Here is a 19,650-nt window from a genome sequence, read left to right as displayed (position 1 = left end):
GTTGGTTGATATTGTTCTTCCTATGGGGTTGCAAATGACTCCATTTTCTATCATCCTGTGCCATCCCATAGACTACCATTCCAAATCATACTACACCCTTGGATATGTATTACAAAGAAAAATGAGCAAAGAAACCAATTGAGGTATGTGTTGAAGTATTGAGGTATGACCTGAAACCAGGCCACTGTGGTAAGAGGATCAGATGGTAGGGAGCACAAACACATGCGTTTAGTTCTAGTTCCTCACAGATAATTGAAAACAAAGGATTGGGCCTTTTATTTTCTTTAGCCTTCACTTAGAAGACAAAGACTCTTGTACCCAAATGAATATGGCAAAATCTTGATTAATAAAAGCCCATGTGCAAGTAGGTGCCCTCCAAGTTACAATGGGAATATGTCCCAAATACTCATTACCAGCATAAAAATAATAATTTGAGAAAAAGAGTACATACAATATATAAAACTATATAGAACAATATAATTTCTGAACAAAGCCTCTGTAAAGTTTATTACTGCTATGCTCATGTGGCTTAGTGGGATCAGGAAGATATGATGGCTTTCTAACATTTCAAGAGAGTATGGTGAAAGATATTTGTCTTGGTTAAGATCAAATTTCACAAACTCTGAGTATGGTTGTTACTAAATGCTTATCAAATTTGTCACAGTGCAGTGATTCCTAAATAGAGGCATTGAGGACTTTCTGTAAGAGAGCCACACTTTCATGACAGTCCTGATCTAGACTATTGTACTTGTGTGATAATTTCTCTAGGAATTTCTCTTGGATAGCCTTTCTTCACCTTGAAGAATTTACCAAACAGAACAAAACAGAACAAAATAAATAAAACAACAGAGTCAGCCTTGGGGACCTCATTTTTATTGCTTGTATGGTGAATGGTATACTGATCTTGTAACATCTAAAAGGGAAAAACCCAAGCAAATCATTTACCCTTGGGAACCCTAGCCCCTTATCACATAGAGAAAGACTAGGCTTTCAATAATGGGAGACGAAGGTATAATGTACAGCAGATGCAACCAATGAGGCAAAGGGCCTTGGTTTACAGTGGATGCTCCCTACCAGCAAAATGGATCTCCAGCTAAGCCAAGACCTCCCTCTCCCCTATTTAATATAATGGCATTTCAAGGACCAGCAGCCCTTGTGTACAATCTTAGGAAGACTTAGTGAGGATCAAGGAAGAAGATTTCTTCCAAAACATGTTTCAATTCTGTTCTTGAGAAATAGTTCTCAAGTGATCAATATGAAAACAATCATATAATTTACTCAGTGCCTTTGGTTTTCAAAATGGCTCTGCACTGACTATAATTACAACATGACATATTTGGCCACTAATCAAACTTTCCTACTTCTCTAATAATGGGAATTATCAAGATTAATTAGGGTAGAATGTGCCTACCCTCTATTTATAAATAATTATTTTCTATTAGAAAATACTGTGATCTACTTGATATTTTATACTGAAATAATAACTATACAAATATATATTTTAAAGTTCAATAATAAGGTTTTGAATTTTGTTGCATTGACAATTAAATTAAAATAAAATTAGCATTATAGCATTCTTAGTATAAGAGATTATGCATATCATTGATGCTTTGTTTCATGTTCAGTAAAATGGAATGACTTTTTAAATGTTTAATATTTTAAAAATATAAAATTAAGCCAAGAAGGAAAATTTGGCATAAGAATTCCTGTCAATTAAATACAATAATATATAAAGTATATGAAATTAATTTTTTTGAGACAAGGTTTCTCTGTGTAGTCCTGGCTGTCCTGGAACTCACTCTGTAGATCAGGCTGGCCTCAACCTCAGAAATCCACCTGCCTCTGCCTCCCAAGTGCTGGAATTAAAGGAGTACACCACCACCGCCTGGCTTTTTTGTTTGTTTGTTTGTTTTTTCGAGACAGGGTTTCTCTGTGTAGCCCTGGCTAAAATTATTATTTTTTTTTGTTGAGCTTTGGATTTTTATTAGATATTTTCTTCATTTACATTTCTTTTTAAAAAATTTTTAATATTTTTTATTAGGTACTTTCCTCAATTACATTTCCAATGCTATCCCAAAAGTCCCCCATACTCTCCACCCCCTACTTCCCTACCCACCCATTCCCATTTTTTTTTTAGGCCATTGGACACACAAAATTAATTTTTAAAACAAACTCACAACTGACTGACACTGATTGCTGCAACTTTGTTGCATGTATATTTCAAAAGTCATATGGAATAGAGATATATACCAATTACTATCTCTTTTTTATAACAGAAAAACTTTTAAAATGTTGACTGTTCTTAAAGCCCACTTGAATACATTTAGATGCTCCTTTACACAGTCCATATCCTTTTGAAATGCAAGATGAAATGGCTAGCCTTCAGGATATTTTATTACAATCTCAATACGTATTCTACTCTCTTTCCTTTAGCATTGGTACTCTAGGACTGCATATCGTTAAAGAAATATATGGTTTATTATTACTTTTTTTATATATTTTTATTAGGTATTTTCTTCATAGTCACTACATGTAATGAGGATGCCTTTGATAATTTTGACATTTTTTATCATATGAGCCTGTAATACTGTCCAAAGCACCACCAAATCACATTATCTCCCTTATTCAAAAAATTCTTTAGCACAAATAAAATTTCATGATATTATGAAGCCCCTAAACAATGCAAATGCAGAAACTTCAAAAATTAATATATTTTGGTGTATAAGAATATTATATGTAAATTCCTCTGTTGAAAATTTATACCAATTCTTGATTATATATTTTTCTAATATACTATTTCTCTCTATTAATAAAAATGTTGAATGTTTAAAAAAAAGAAGTATATGTGTTCCATATCTTAGAGTTAAGGATATGGAACTTCTTCCCTGCTTATTGTCCAAATTATTAGCCTGAAATGAAAAAAATATATATATCCAAGTGGATGAGAAGAGTAATATGAAAAGATCAATTGCTAAGTTTTTGACAAAGTATATTTCTCTTTTATGGTAAACTTAGGCAACACAATTTTACCTGTATCTTTTACACAGTGTATATATATATAAAAAAAAAAAGATTAAGAAAACATTATCATGTAATGCTACGAAGCATTTTGTATAGATTTTTAAAGTCAGTTTTTAGAGTCACTGAATTTTTGCATATAGTCTCTAAATGTCAGTTTGAAAAAAAAATTGTTTTTTCTCTCTCATTCTATGATATTATGTAAGTCAGGTGATATCCACCCAAGGAAATACAGCAGAAACCTTTACTATTTTGCAAACGATGAGAACCTGCATTTAATGAAGTGTTCTCAGACATTTAAAATAGCTTGCCTTGCCAGGCCAGACAGATTCTTATATGCACTTTTCCCAAAACTCTCCATTGCTCTGGCCATTCAATAAAATCAATAAATGTATTCTAACTAAAGTTTAAAAGGCTTCTGGGAAGCGACCTCTGCCAAAGTATTTTGGGAAGGTGCCAACTGCGTAGTGGGGGTGGGATCAAGAATCAGAAAGTACAAAATAAAGAGACGTTTTTGCACAGATGAAAAAAAAAATAGCCTGGCTGGAGTTCTAAAAGTGATTAGCTTACACATCAGAGATCAAATTTCCAGAGCCCGGCTCCTCTGCCTTCCTTGGCATTTATTATTATTTTTTTCTGTCCCAATCCCACACTGACTGCAGTTCATTGCACTGGGCTTTATTTCCCACTTTGTCTAGGATTTCATGCAGAAAATCTTCTCTGCTGATGTCTTTAAAATAGTGTGCTTTGTGCTCCTCGGTAATGAGTTCCTATCTGTGACTTCAACATCTGGAAATCAAGACCAGTGTGGCTTACACTCTGGAATCAAGGAATGTGTTTTATAAAAAAAGGTCGCACTACACTAAAGTTTGATGAGCTCAACCCATGAAACCGCTTTCGCCAGAGACCTGATTATGTTTTATTTCCTATAGAGACTTCTGTCAAGCAGAGATCAGAAGGAAAACCCATAGAGAGACAGACTAGCAAACATTTGGAGCTCAGAAGGAAAACAGACACATATCTATGAATTATTTCAAAATGTTTTAATTATCGAATGAGCCTATCTCTGAAATTTGGGCACTATCATAAGAAAAACATTGTATTTCTTCAAAAACTGTCCTTACTTAATCAACAATATGCAGAGTAAAACCACAGCTAACTGAAGTTTTCCTTCTGTGTGAATGTCAATCACGATTAATTAAGAAATCATATTGGAGCTAGTAAGGTGGCATGTAGCATTTGCTGCCAAGCACGATGACCTGAGTTCAAACACAGGCTCCTACATAGGGGAAGGAGAAAGTCAACTCCTCAAAAGTATTCCTGTGACATGTATATCAACCCACAAATGAGCACACACACACACACACACACACACACACAGAATCATATACATGCACAATTACGCAAAGAATTATTATAGAAAAATAAGTATAATAAAATATACCACCTTGTTAAGTTTAAAGGACATACGTTCATGTATGTGTTAACTTTCCTTTGTGGACATTACAGTTGTCTCCCATTAGGAGTAGAATATACTTTTCAAGAGCCCAGTGTGCCTGAAATCATGGAGAACACCAGTTCTTCTCTATATTGCACTGTCCTATGCATACAATACCATTTAATTATTGATATCAAATAACTACAAAGATACCCTCTGGGAATAATCATGTACACGTGGTTTTTCCTAGCAATAAACATACTTCACTTTTCTCTTTTCATTTAAAGATTCACATTCTAGTTTCTCTTAAGAATGGATGAAGTGCAATCCTAAATCCAATAGAGGGCTAATATCTAATAAAAACAAGGAACTCAAGAAGTTAGACTCCAGAGAAACAAATAACCCTATTTTTAAAATGGGGTACAGAGCTAAACAAAGAATTCTCAATTGAGGAATAATGAATGGCTGAGAAGCACCTAAAGAAATGTTCAACCTCCTTAGTCATCCGGGAAATGCAAATCAAAACAACCCTGAGATTCTACCTCACACCAGCCAGAACTGCTAAGATCAAAAACTCAGGTGACAGCAGATGCTGGCGAGATGGGGAGAAAGAGGAACACCTCTCTATTGCTGGTGTGATTGGAAGCTGGCACAACCAGTCTGGAAATCAGTTTGGCAGTTCCTCAGAAAATTGGACATACTACTATGTGAGGATCCAGCAATAGCACTCCTGAGCATATACCCAGAAGATGCTCCAACATGTAATAAGGACACATGCTCCACTATGTACATAGCAGCCTTATTTATAATAGCCAGAAGCTGGAAAGAACCCAGATGTCCCTCAACAACAGAGGAATGGATACAGAAAATGTGGTACATTTATTTACACAATGGAGTACTACTCAGCTATTAAAAACAATGAATTTATGAAATTCTTAGATAAATGGATGGATCTGGAGGATGCCATCCCGAGTGAGTTAACCCAATCACAAAAGAACACACATGATATGCACTCACAGATAAGTGGCTATTAGCTCAGAAGCTCAGAGTACCCAAGATACAATTCCCAAAACTCATGAAACTCAAGAAGGAAGACCAAAGTGTGGATACTTCGGTCCTTTTTAGAAGGGGAAACAAAATACCCATGGATGGAGTTACAGAGAGAAAGTGTGGAGCAGAGAATTAAGGAATGACCATTCGGAGACTGCCCCAACTGGGGATCCATCCCATATACAACCACCAAACCCAGACACTATTGTGGAGGCCAACAAGTGCTTGCTGACAAGAGCCTGACATAGCTGTCTCCTGAGAGGCTCTGCCAGTGCCTGACAAATACAGAAGTGTATGCTCACAGCCATGCATTGGAAGGAGCTCAGGGTCCCCCCAGTGAAGGAGCTAGAGAAAGGACCCAAGGAATTGAAGGGGTTTGCAACCCCATAGGAGGAACAACAATATGAAGTAACCAGTACCCCCAGAGCTTCCTGGGACTAAACCACCAACCAAAGAAAACACATGGTGGGACTCATGGTTCTAGCTGCATATGTAGCAGAGGTTGGTGTAGTTGGTCATCAATGGGAGGAGAGCACTTTGGTCCTGTGAAGGTTCTATGTCCCAGTATAGGGTAATGCCAGGGCTAGGAATCAGGAGTGGATGGGTAGCTGATCAGGGGGAAGTGGGGAAGGAATAGGATGTTTTCAGAGAGGAAACCACGAATGGGGATAACATTTGAAATGTAAATAAAGAAAAAACCTTAAAAAAAAAGAATGGTTGAAGTATCTACACCAGTAATAATGTACTTCAGGTCATCAGTAAATAAAGCCCCCCTCGAACACAATGCAATACGATGATATCATAACAGTGAACTTGAAACTCCCATATCTAGGAAGTTACTAACATCTCACTTGGGACAAAGAAGGACCAGGTAAGACTTCATCACACTGCTGACAAGAGCATAACATTTTAAACCTATCAGTTACTTATTCTGTAATTTTCTATTTAATATCTTTATGTCACAGTTATCCTCAGGTAAATAGAGCTATATTGTAGAAAGAAACAAACAACTGTATTTCTAAAATATTTCTACTTTACTTCCATATTTTATGTATATAAAATAATTACATACAAAACTATATTCATGTTTTTGAGTTACTATATGTGATACATATATACACACATATATGAAATCTCATATCCTTATTCCCAAACAAACAATTTCTGCTGAAGTCTCCTAAATAAGTTAGTACTGTGGGGAGAAGCTTTCATATACAGGAACATTTTTTCAAGAATGATTAATGTTGCCTATAAGATACCCACATAACTCTTACAAAGTGAAAAAAATCCTATCTAACTAAAATGTACATTTTAGAATAATAAAAGTCAAAGAACAGCAAACCAAGGAAATCAAGTCTCCAGATTGAGTTTTCAAAATTCCTCGAGGAGTGAGTGAATTTAGTTTTCACTTTACTAAATGTAACTGTATCACTTTAAAGGTTGTATTCTAAGCCATGTACAGTAATAATTACTGTAGTAGCACAGGCTTGCATTCTCAACATGCATACAGTCAAGCAGGGGAAATCCTGTGAGTTTAACACAGCATGGGCTACATGGTGACTTTTGAACATGCCTGGGGTACAGAATGAAACTTACCTCACTAAACTAACCCCCCCCCCCCCGCAAGAATATATCCTAAAAGAACAATAGGAAGAAGTGCCAATAGCTAAAGTACTATTTGTTTGTTTGCTTGCTTGTTTGTTTTACCCTTAGGAATTAATGTGTCATATTCATACAAGGTTTAAATATCCAAACTAGATCATTATCTGTAAATGGCAACCCTTATACCAGTTGTTAACAATAGTATTTGAAACAGTGTTTGTTTTTTATGAGACAAGGCATGCGTCTTCCTTCTTATGGGATTGCTGTATGCTTATCCCACCCCATAAGTAATGTGTGCTACAGTTCTTGGAGTCAAGTCAAGCCCCAAAGTAAAGTAGGTGTTTGTTGAAGAGAGAAGTTTGAAATCCTGTGCTCCCAGCAGTTTTTCCATGAAAAACTCTTCCTCCAATGTTTAGCAAAATGATTAGTAATTGCTTTTAAATACTGTAGTATTGTTTTTTCCATTTCATTTTTTTCTTATTTTATTTTGGAGTTTCTTTAAAGAGAATGTCACTATATAGCCTATGTTGAACTCTATAGCTAATCCCTCAGCCCAGCATACAAGAATTACACTGGGGTAGGACTAAACCCACCTAAAATTCAAGAGGATTTCAACTTTAATCCATATTCTATGAAAGCATTTGGAATTTAAAGAATATACTAAGAAAGCTTATGTGAGTAGTTAGCCTTTACACACACACACACACATACACTCATACACTCATACACTCATACACACACACACACACACACACACACACACACACCACAAAAATAAATGAAAAGCCAAGTAAACTGTTTCCAGCCATGTCCATTCAATTGTCAATCTAATAAAAAATCTCTGACCATGAACAATTCTGAAGCCATGATTGCTAACTGACCTGTGAGGCAAAATTAATTGTCAACATTATCAATATGACTATGACAGTAAAAATAACTAAACAACATCAAGGAGTAACCTAGCAGGTCCACTTCCAAGTCAAAAAATTATTGGGATCACAATTTAGATTACATTAACAAGCCTGGTGGAGAACCAAGGCAAATGTATTAAAACATCACCTAGTGCTAAAAGGCAAATAAAGATAAAACATTGGTTTTAGCTTCAGTGCAGTCAAAGACTATAGAGTGCAAGTTGATATAATTAAGTCCATCTAGGACAGAAATATTTAAAAGCCTGAGCTATATACTAAAAGTGATGAAGGCCAAATGGATTCTGTCCAAATCTATTTTATTTGCTTAGATGGTATTTATTATATCTGCATTTTATTACACAGTAGTAAAAAAAAATCAGAAGGTAGCATCCTGCTATTTACTTTTGAGAAAAATGATAAAAAATGATACAAGGAACTATTAAACCTGAGCACAGTCATCTACATATCATGTTGTTCTATGTGGGCCTTTATATCATGTCCAGAGCAATTTATACTTATATAGTGAGGGTAAGGCTGGCCAGAGTAGTAACCTTCTGAGGTTACTACTTAAATGTTCCATATATACATGGCAATCAAAAGCTAGAACGTTGTCATCATCTGTAGTTACTAGACAATTCCCAAAATATATCTTTTGATACATTCTAATAAAAAATTGCTACCAATTTATCAGATATGCAAACATCTTTGGAAAACTGAATTTTTGGAAAAATGAAAACTATAGTTTGGTCCAACTGTTGAATTAAAAAGTCACTTTGCTGAAAAAAACCAATGAATTGAGTCACAACTTTGGCAACTACATGAATATCAACTTCCTTCCACCATCTTTCACCTCAATTTATAATCATACATTGAAAATGTTGCAATTTTATGGACTGGCTTTTTACAGAAACAGAAATATCTAATTATTTTAGTTATTTAAGAGAAAGATGCGGAACTTATATTAGGGTTAAGGTGTGCTGATTGTTTGAAAAATGTCCTGGTTACTATCTTCATATATATTTCAGACAGGGAATAATTGTTCAGCTATTCATGACACCTAGGGGTTGCTTTAGTTTTGAAACAGAAGCAACCTTTATCAAGTCCTATGGAGCATCCTCTAGAGCCTCCAGTGATCTAAAAGTTGAGGTATCCAACAGCATCATTTTAGCCCAGAATCCAGTAGGACAAATGCCCTCCAGTACGGGGCTGATGTCATGTTGATGAGATGATTTGTCCCAGGGCTTCCAGACTGCCACATAGCCTGATAGCTCAGGGTGTACTCAGTGCCTTCTCTATTTCCCAGTGGATTGCTTCATTCAGAAACCCAGAACAGCTAAGTAGTCAACATTTTATATATCCACACACATTATGAAGCTTCCAGTTGGTGCATAGTGTTGAGTTTTTTCTTACCATTATTAGAGCCAATTCAAGTCAACTCAACAACAGTTCACTTTTTCTAAGTCTTATTGTTAAGACATCTATTTTTGAATCAGAGAAAGCCTAGACAGTGCCAAAATATCGTAAATATTATGCCCGTTTCATGGGGATAACCCATCTATATGCCTAGGGCTACTCTAACTCTTATCTGCTTGTGTATATGGTGACCCACTCAGAGTGGCCCCCTCTGGTCTTGCACTCAAGGCAGCCTTCATTCACTGAGTCAATCATACATTCTGCATCCTTACTTTAAAACCTGTTATGTTCTACATACCCCTACCATGTTTTGTGGAATAAAAGTACAAAACAATCTCTGTTTCCTAAGGAGCTGAATGCCATGTACAGCCAATTGGTATGTAAAAAAAATCTACAAAATTAATGAGGCGATACTTTTAAGAATTAGTTTTTTAAAAGCTGAGTGGTAGTACCCTATGCCTTTAATTGTAGAACTTGAGAGGCAGAGGTAAGTGTCATTTCTGCGAGTTCAAGGCCAGTTTGGGGCTACAGAGCTTATTCCAGAACACCCAAGTCTACACAAAGATACCCTGTCTCAAATAAATAAATAAATAATAAATAAATAAATAAATAAAAGTTGCAATGAAAGACAGAAAAAATTTAAGCAGCACCTCTCAAATTCTAAAATATAATAAACATATCATGACCATTTAATGTCCATGATAACATTTTATGTTTCATATGCTCTTTACCATTGAAGAAGCCAAAAGAGGCTAGGATATATCATTTATTAGGTAATTGAATGCACTTAATATCATCATCACCACCACCACCACCATCACCATCATCATCGTTATCATCATCATCATCATCACTTTTTCCAGGTGGTGGAAGACAGAGTCTAGCTATATAACCCAGGATGCCTTTCCAACTTGTGGAACTTCTGCCACCTCAGTCATTCCAGTGGTCAGACTACAGATGTGCAAGATAATGCACAAACAAGATGCTTTATCATAGATTATAAATTTAGCATGTAACATATCGATATGACACCATTAAATGACAGAGGACACTGGAGCCGAGCTACCGGTTTAAAAATTGACTCATGCTAGCAGCATGATATTACATTAAATTAGGCATCAATTTGCTCATCGATAAAATTAAAACTAGTAGCTATTTTTAACAGTTATTGAGAAGACTAAAAGCGGAAGCCCATGCAAAATATCCAGAACTATTTTGGGGCATATAACAAGAACAAAGCATTTTTAGCCATTAAGGCCTTAAGCAGTACACTTTATTTTTATGCATATGATTTTAATTATAACATAAAATGAATAACATTATCCCCATTTAAAAACATGATAAATCTGCAGCATAGAAAATTTAAAGCCAGAGCCACAAATCAACTTATAGCTAGACTATTCAGAAGAGATAGAAATAAGTTGCATGATTTCATTATGCCGGGCCTCACAACCTACGTGTGGATATCACCGTAGGTGTTTCTGAAGAGACCAATGAGTGTCACCAACTGACCAAAATATATAAGAATAAAAAAAAAGATAAAAAAATAAATAACTGAATAATACTTTTTTTTAACCCAACCATTTGGAACCTAAAAACAAAAGTTACTGTTGAAAAGACCGCAACCTCTTAGGGAGGAGAAGGAAGGCAGACTTCACCTAAGCATAAAGTTAGGCCTGCAAGAACACACCACAGCTGGGAAAAATGCCACACATACTTATGGACAGCTTAGAGAATCTCGCCACCCAATACTGTTCTTCAAGAATGAGCTCCAGTTCCTGAAGCTATGCAGTTGTGTGGGCAACACCGAGCCCAAACAGAAAACATGCTCAGGATGCATCCGTGGGACCCTGGTTATCCATAGGCTTGCTCTGAGCCAAAGTAGTGTAAGATGAGCTTTTCATTGATAAACAGCTCAACAAAGCCTGGGAAAAGTACTGAGTAGGCATAGACACAGAGCAGCAGCTAAAGTGGGCAAGCTGTGGCTTTCTTTATAAATACATGTAGGAGTTCAAATCCATGCCTGGGTCATACAACTATTGCTGTCCTCAGAATATCTTACTATCGTTCACAGTTTCTTCCATATACTCTCCCTTCCTGAATCTGCAACCTTGTTCTGGACAATTCGGGTTTATTTTTAAGAGAACACTAGTTTGTAGCGTTTTGTACCTTTGACATGAATTTAACTCATTTCCAATGACTATCTTCTTCAATATTTCCTATCTTCTCCCTGCTATTTGCAGCTACCGCTACTATACTAAGTATCAAACTAGTTTGCTGGAAACCACTCTGCTCCTTTTTCCATAAAGTAGTCCAACTCATCTTTGAGCAGTCAGGGGTCTGGGGTCCAGAGAGTTTCTTCCTAGATTTATGGACAGATATAAAAACTAACAAGTTGCAGGTTCTAGACAGGCAATTGGCACCATGTGACCAACAAGTTGGGCCTCTTAACTGGGCTTCCTTGCTATGAGTATCTTTCTTTGACTCATCTATAATTTTCTCTGCAAGGTTTAACTCAAAAATAAGTACTTTACAATTATGTAATTTTTTTTAAGATTTATTTATTTATTTATTATATGTAAGTATACTGTAGCTGTCTTCAGATGCACCAGAAGAGGGCTTCAGATCTCAGTACGGATGGTTGTGAGCAGTAAGGATGGTTGTGAGCCACCATGTGGTTGCTGGGATTTGAACTCTGGACCTTCGGAAGAGCAGTCGGGTGCTCTTACCCACTGAGCCATCTCGCCAGCCCACAATTATATAATTTTTACAACAAAACTTTCTTCTCAACTAACAACTGCGCTTCTTCCTGATAGACACCTTAGACTATTGATCACTCCATACATGCAGGCCTCCTTTGCTGTACATGAGTTTTCTCCCATAAGATGCTCTTAGGAGGCTTAACATGACTTCAACAAGAGGACTACAGAAAAAGAATTACAGTTCAATGCTGATGAGATGGCTCACTGTTCAAAGGCACTCGCCACTAAGCCTTGACTTCACTCCAAATCCCAGATCCAGATCTCTAGTGCCCACTTAGTTTTACATCTTCACCAACAGAATAAGTAAATATAAAAGAGAAACAAAATTATAGGGCTAGTATCATTTTGTTCCTCAAAACATGCACAGCAGATAAAAATCCCATTATCTGCCAAATGGAACAGTAAACTGGGGTCAAAACTGTAAGTTGTAGCTACAGTATGTCTGTGTAGATCTTTAAGCCTTTTGAATTCACAGTCATCAGTGGCCACATTAGCTCCTGTCTGAACTTACTACTGATCCGAGGGGTATCGGAAGTTTCTATCATTCAGTAAGCGTTGAAAGTGGATGGAGATGACATAAGTTCATATTAACTCAATGTGATGTTCATATCAGTGTTACTGTTCATATACAACCAATACCCTTCAGAAGTCAGTGATCAGACAGCACACTGTACTCCCCCAAGTGTTCTATTTTGTAAAAATCCCTTGCTCCTTGATTCACCAGAAGCATAGGCTATTTTCTTAAAAGGTCATGGGAAGAATTGAAGGCTGTGTACTGATTCCTATATTTTGTAGCAGGAGAAGGAAACATCTACACTCTCCTTTCTTTCACCCATTCACAGGCCAGCAAAATATGATTATTCATGGGACAATTTACCTTATAGAAATGAGACTGTGATATATTATCTCCTCCTCATTGTTTAGTTACTTTTCCGTAATACCAAAAGCACCATACTGTGTTTCCCTTTATAATGGCAGAATACCCATTAAGTGGTGCAAACTTCAGTCATTCAATTAATATTGCCTGACAAAGATACTGAGTTGCTTTTGTTGCTTGTTCAATTTGCTTTACTGAGTTTTATTATTATTATTCCTAATGTCCTTTGAATTCACCTAGGCTCTCCAGAAACTTCCAAACCTGCCTCCACCATTCAAGTACTGGGTTTCAGGAACGATGTCACCACACCTAACCACTGAGTCATATTTGTAGATGCTGGAAATAAAGTCATAACCAAAACAATACTTCTAATTTAAAACAGAGAGAAAATGACAAATTAAAAATTGAGTATAGTTCATATAGTATGTTTTATAATGTTTGATAATGAAGGCTAGAATACAGCTTTGAATAGTTTGCCTATAGAGTCTTTCACTGACTGGTAAAATATGATTAAAAAATCTGAAAAGGGAGTGAGAAAGAGAACTCTAGGCACAAGGAACTAATGCAGGCTTCTTAAGGAAAAGGCAGCAAGAACAATCAAATATTCATGAGGTAGTTAATGGGCAAGCTTAGCAGGGGAAAAATTGTAAGAGGAAGCAGACATCTAGTAATTGGCTAGATACTACGTGTGGCAGAGATATACAGACTAGTACTCAAACATAGCTCTGTTACATCAATACAAAAGCACTGACATATTCTGACCAAGAAGTAAAGTAAAGTAACAGCAGATATACAGGTAGGTAGGAAGATACGTAAGTACGTGTGTATGTGTGTGTGTATATATATATATATATATATATATATATATATATATATATATGAATTATGCATGCACGTATTTAGGTAGGTAGAGAGCTGAGCATGTAGGTGGATAGCTGAGTAGCTAAGTAGGTAGCTGGGTAGGTATTAAGGTATGTGGATGATAATAGTTAGATAGTTGATAAATGATAGGTAGATACACATGTGTGTGCATGTATGTGTACATGAGAGAAATGTATGTGCTTAATTTTTTCTAATGAAAAACATTAAAATTTTTTTCTCATTTAAAAGAGTGTCAAAGTTTTAAAAAAACCAAGAGCATCATCAAAAGAATACAAATGGCATGCTGTTTTCTATTCAAACCACAATATTGTCTATTGTAAACTTCCCAGGGTTGTTTGGGGAAGTAACCATATAAAAGACACTAGCGATGATGGATACTTTCTTTGAATTATAGATAAAAATTAGTGTTGATACACATTTACAACAGTACTAAATTAGAAGAGTCTAACAATGAATTAATTATAGGAAACGGGGGGGGGGGGACAGGAACAGGAACAGGTTGTCCTTTGAGAGTCTCTGAAATCTGGGTGCAACTGAAAACCACTGAACATTAGTGAAGAAATATCAAAATGAAGGAATTTGGGATGACTCAGTGAGAAGAAACATTGCTTAGGAGTTCAACCCCACCACATGTTACTGAGAGCTTCCAATGCAGTGGGTACTCACAACCACACTTTGGATTTAACAACATCAACAGTGAAAAACAGTGGTTAGTGCATAAAGGTGAAGAAAAATGCCTACTGAGAATATTCCATGAGCTTGAGAGCAGGACAGAGGAAAACATCTGTAAGCTTTGAATATGAACCATCTCCCATGGGCTTCTATCCTCAAAGTGTGATCCCAGCTGGAGGTGCTGTTATTGAAATTATGAATTCTTTCAAAAGGTAGGGGCCCGCTGGAGGAAGTCTCTTGCTGAGGCTCAAAAGACCTTCTTTGCCCCTGTCTCTCTGCTTACTGGTTGTCTGGAGATTAATGTCTTTCCTCCATCATTCTTCCACTGCCATTTAGCATCACCTAAAGGACCACGAAATGGAAGCTACCAGCCATGAACCACTTGAATGGGACTGTGAACTAAATAAATCCTTCTTCATTCAAAGTATTCCCCCTCAGTTACTTATCCCAAAGATGAAACACTGATTAATGAAATAGTTTTTACCTTCATAAATATTCATAGCTGCATATGAAAATTGACACAGAAAGAAAATTTCCCATACTTAAAACCATAGGAAGACCAACAGGGTCAACTGACCCAGAGACATGGGAGCTCTGAGACTAAGTCACCAACCAAAAAACATACATAGGCTGGTCTGTGGCCCCCAGCACATATGTAGCAGAGGACTGCCTTGTCTGGCCTCTGGGAGAGGATGTGCCTAATTAATCCTGTAGACACTTGATGGCCCAGGAAAGGGAAATGCCTGGGTATAGGATGGGGAATGAGGGGTAGGGGTGTTGTGGGTGTGGGTGGAATGGGAGTGGGTGGGTGGGGGTCAGTGGGTGGGGGAGAACACTCTCAAGGGAAAGGGGCGTGAGAAGGTGGTGAAGAACTCTGGGAGAGGGGGACTGAAGGGAGCAACTTTTGGAAGGTAAAAAAATAATTTTTAAAATGATTAAAAACATAACTATAGGTTTACGGTTCACATCTTACCCTCAGTTCTTTTTTTCTTTTTTTTTTTTTCACTTTTTTTAAAAATTTTTTTATGTTTTTTTTTTAATTAGGTATTTTCCTCATTTACATTTCCAATGCTATCCCAAAAGTCCCCCATACCCTCCCCGCCCCCCTACCCACCCACTCCCTCAGTTCTTAAAGTTCAGCTCTTGTAAGTAACTACTTCTGATTTGGCTGAATAACTTTTTTTTTTTCTTCATAGAAATGTTCATCTTTGTACATTTAAAATAGTATCTACTTGGCTCCTCACCCTTTGGTTTCTTTTCTTTCAGATCAAATTGTGTACTGTTTTAGATATCCTTAGTGTGTGAAAGAACACTCTTATAGAAGTGAATTTTCACCAATGATGTAAAATTTTATCCTTGTTTTCAAATGGTGACCAAAATCAGTGATTCTTTGTGCCTGAACAAAATCACCCACAGCATGAAAAGTAGAGCTGTTCTCAAAAAACGCTCTTGATACAATAATAAAGAATGTAGGGAACCATGATACATAGCAAAGCTTTTTAAAATGGAAAAATAGGAAGAGAAAAATATTTTAAATTTTTTGTGAACATACCTGTTTTTTTCTTCTCATATCTATGTGTTTCTATGTTGTAGCAGGATTTCCCCTGCTCGATGAATTTAATTATTTATACAACAAGAAGCCTGTGATTAGACAGGGGAAAGGGAGGCAGAATGATAAGTGGCAGAGATGGAGACTGAGGAGACAGGTAGAGCGGACAAAGCAAGATGGAGGATGAACAGGCTGATTAAGATTCTGCATGGCTTTTTTAGCCATGGGTAGATTAGATATCTATATAGGGATAGAATAATTGGGGTAACTTGTCTAATCTGGTTGGGCTGCTTGTACCATTATCAACAGGCTCTGAATTTACTGTGTGGGCATTTTGTGAATGGAGAATTTATTGATATATAAATCTGACTGGTTAATTATAAGCTTCTAGAGTTTTGTTTTACTGGGTTACTGGAATGTGGAACCCCCGACCACAGGCGGTTTATGGCTGAGAAGTTACGGGCAGCACTAAGACAAGTGAACCGGAGCTGGGAAGACCTTGATCTGTTGCTGCGAGGGCTAGCTTAGAGACAGAGGCAGCAAGACCACTGCCGCGGCAGAGAGTTTCTGGATGTAGCACGGGAGCTTGCCGTTCATTTTAATATTTCCAGCAACACAATGTAAGATATGATAACACACAGAGTGAGCCAATGGGAAATTAAAAGAACTGCTATCATTCAACACATATCAAAAATTCTACTGTATTATCTAATAATAATTTTGGTGTGAAGCTATCAAAAAAGTCTTATTTCTATTAAAATTGCAGAAAATATGAAGTAAAAATGTAACAAGGATAATAAGCAGTCAATTTATTAGGATGGTGCTGTAAGTTAATAGTTATAATTTATTTTATAAAAGTAAGTAATCGGTTATTACTTCTTGCAATATAACATGGGAAATGCCCTTAAAATGCTCTAGTGTCAACAGACATTGTAATGGGCATATAGTGGTGGGATTCAAAATTAATGTTATTATAATTGACTATTTGATTTTCTTTTGTCTGAATTTTTTGTTTTGTTTTTCTGTTTTTGTTTTGTTTTATTTTATTTTTATTTTCATTTTTATTTTTATTTTATTTTAGTTTTTGAGACAGGGTTTCTCTGTATAGCCCTGGCTGTCCTGGAACTCACTGTGAAGACAAGATTGGCCTCAAACTCAGAAATCTGTCTGCCTCTGATGGGATTAAAGGTGTGTGCCACCACTGCCTGGCTGATTTTGAACAACAACAACAACAACAACAAATATGACCACTGTTTTGTTGAAAAATATAGGAAGCAATTTGTCCTTAAATTGCCAACCAGTAATTAGTAAGTTGTGACACGGCCAGTGAGTGGAATTCAGCGGACAAATAATTGAAGCTGTGAATGTCTTCAAGCTTGGAAGACAGAACTTTCCAGCCAGAGTTAGTTTTTTACACCTAACTTTTTTTTACCTGCGTATGAAAATGATGAATGGTCTCTTTAAGCATTTCTTCAAAAAAGGAACTGTAGAGAATCCCATTTGGGTTTGTTTTTAATTTAAAATGAAACCAAGCAAAGGAAACAAAGAAGCAAAAACTTGAAGAACTCCTGAAGATGATGACTCTGTCTTCAATGCAGTGCACAGTTTTGCTCCACTACAATTTTATAGAAAGTTTGCAAAACGAAACAAGCACTCTGCTTATTAGGATGGATGTGAAAAGGGGCTGTATGTCTGGTCATTAGTTACATAACTAAATTTTTTTCCTCTGAGGAAAAATAATATTGGGTTTTTCTTCTTAATGTGTAGAGTCATTTTTACAACATTAGCTAAAATGGCATTCTATTTCACTAATAACATCAGCTCCCAGTGTGTTTGGTGTAGACTTAAGTGTTTTACAGAGAAAAACAAATAAAATTCTATGGATGGCATATTTTTTGAGGTTTAAACAGATTTGTTTCTTTAAGGAAAAAAATCACTTTTTTTTTGATGGTGATATCTTAAATCATCACTGGTCTCAATAAGAACATTATATAATTTGTAATCTATGTTAATAATCATGAGCCTGTTATTTTCTTCCTATTTTCAAAGAAAGGGAGTGGATGAAATAGTATTTATCACAGATAAAAGAAACAAAATGGGCTTGATTTCTATATACCTTTGAAACAGCCAAATACTGCAGGGTCTGTCTGAGCATTGACTGTCATTGTTTTCCCATCAAAACCAGCATTAGTAGGAGCTGGCAAGGCAGCTCAGTGGGAAAAGTACCTACTGCACAAGATGATGATCTGAGTTCCATAGCCCTAATATAAAAGCTCAGCATGAGGACACATAATTCTCACAGGAATTGAGAGGAGAGACAGAAGTAGAAGTAGATCTGCAACTTACTGGCAGGCCAGTCAGCTAGAGATACCACCAGCTCCATGGTCAGTAGAGCTAATAATTACGACAAATGTTTCTGGAAAAAAATCCAGTGTCCACCATTAACCACCATACCTTTACATGTACATATACATGTACACACAACTGTTCACTTGCACGGGACATTCCTGACACATACCCTAAGAAGGAGCATCCTCACGTACATCTGTGAAGGGCCAACTAATTTAAAAAATATTAGATTATAATTTTAACAAATTAATAAATCAGTGGAATCAAAATTTACAGAGAAATAACTTTAGGATGGCACTTTAAAATTTGGTGCCATCACATTGAATGTTATCTATGGAGCAAAGGATTATGATTAAATTATATCCTTCAAATATCTAGCCAATATTTATTGAGTTCTTCCTTCTTTTATTCTCTGCTAGATGTGACTCTGTTATGTAGACTGAGACAGCTGGGCAGAGAAGTAAATGCTTCCAGTGGTAAACACCATTCACATATACTCAAGGGAGAGCGGTCAACTTGTACCATGACACCCCAGCCATGGGCAAATAGAAATGGGTACTGAAGGCTCATTGCATGTCCTCCACATGGACAACGTCCATTTTAATTTTAGAACTGCCACTCTTAGAAAGACAAAGTGCAGGTTTCGATATTTGATATTCACCGTCACCTTAGCAGGTGAAGAATGCTTTTATACCGTGTATCATATTTGCCTTTATACAAGGACGGAAGCGATCCTTGGAAATGGATTATGCTAATGCATTATTATTAAGGCCTGAGGAAATTATCCAATGAGGATACACACAGATACACATATATTCCAAGAGTAGAACATATGTTGCTGAGAGAAAAATGCTTTGGAAGGGCTTAAATCAAAACTGAAATAAGATAATCAAAGCTCAATGATAATGCCATGCTCAAAGAACATTTAAGAACTATTTAAATAGATTCTATGCTATGTGACCCTTCAAATGTATATACAGGAAACATATCAGTCTTCAAGGAACCACATTTCAAGATGAAAACTTTGAACATTAGTTAAATGCCTCATATAACATCACCCAGAAAAATAGAATATTCGTATTATAAAAGAGCTTTGCATACTCCTATTTTCACAGAAGGAATCTAGT

General features: G+C 36.3%; 1 protein-coding gene across 31 annotated transcripts in view; it reads right to left on the bottom strand.

Annotated features, from left to right (window-relative positions):
* The window catches only part of Adgrl3 (adhesion G protein-coupled receptor L3), a 778,447-nt gene that overhangs the window by 605,600 nt on the left and 153,197 nt on the right, over positions 1–19,650 (bottom strand). The window lies entirely within an intron of this gene.

Source organism: Mus caroli, unplaced genomic scaffold (assembly GCF_978045245.1).
Source record: "Mus caroli unplaced genomic scaffold, Mus_caroli_1 scaffold_4, whole genome shotgun sequence".
NCBI lineage: Eukaryota > Metazoa > Chordata > Mammalia > Rodentia > Muridae > Mus > Mus caroli.
Note: the sequence above shows the minus strand (reverse complement) of the source record. Positions and strands in the feature narration are given on the sequence as shown.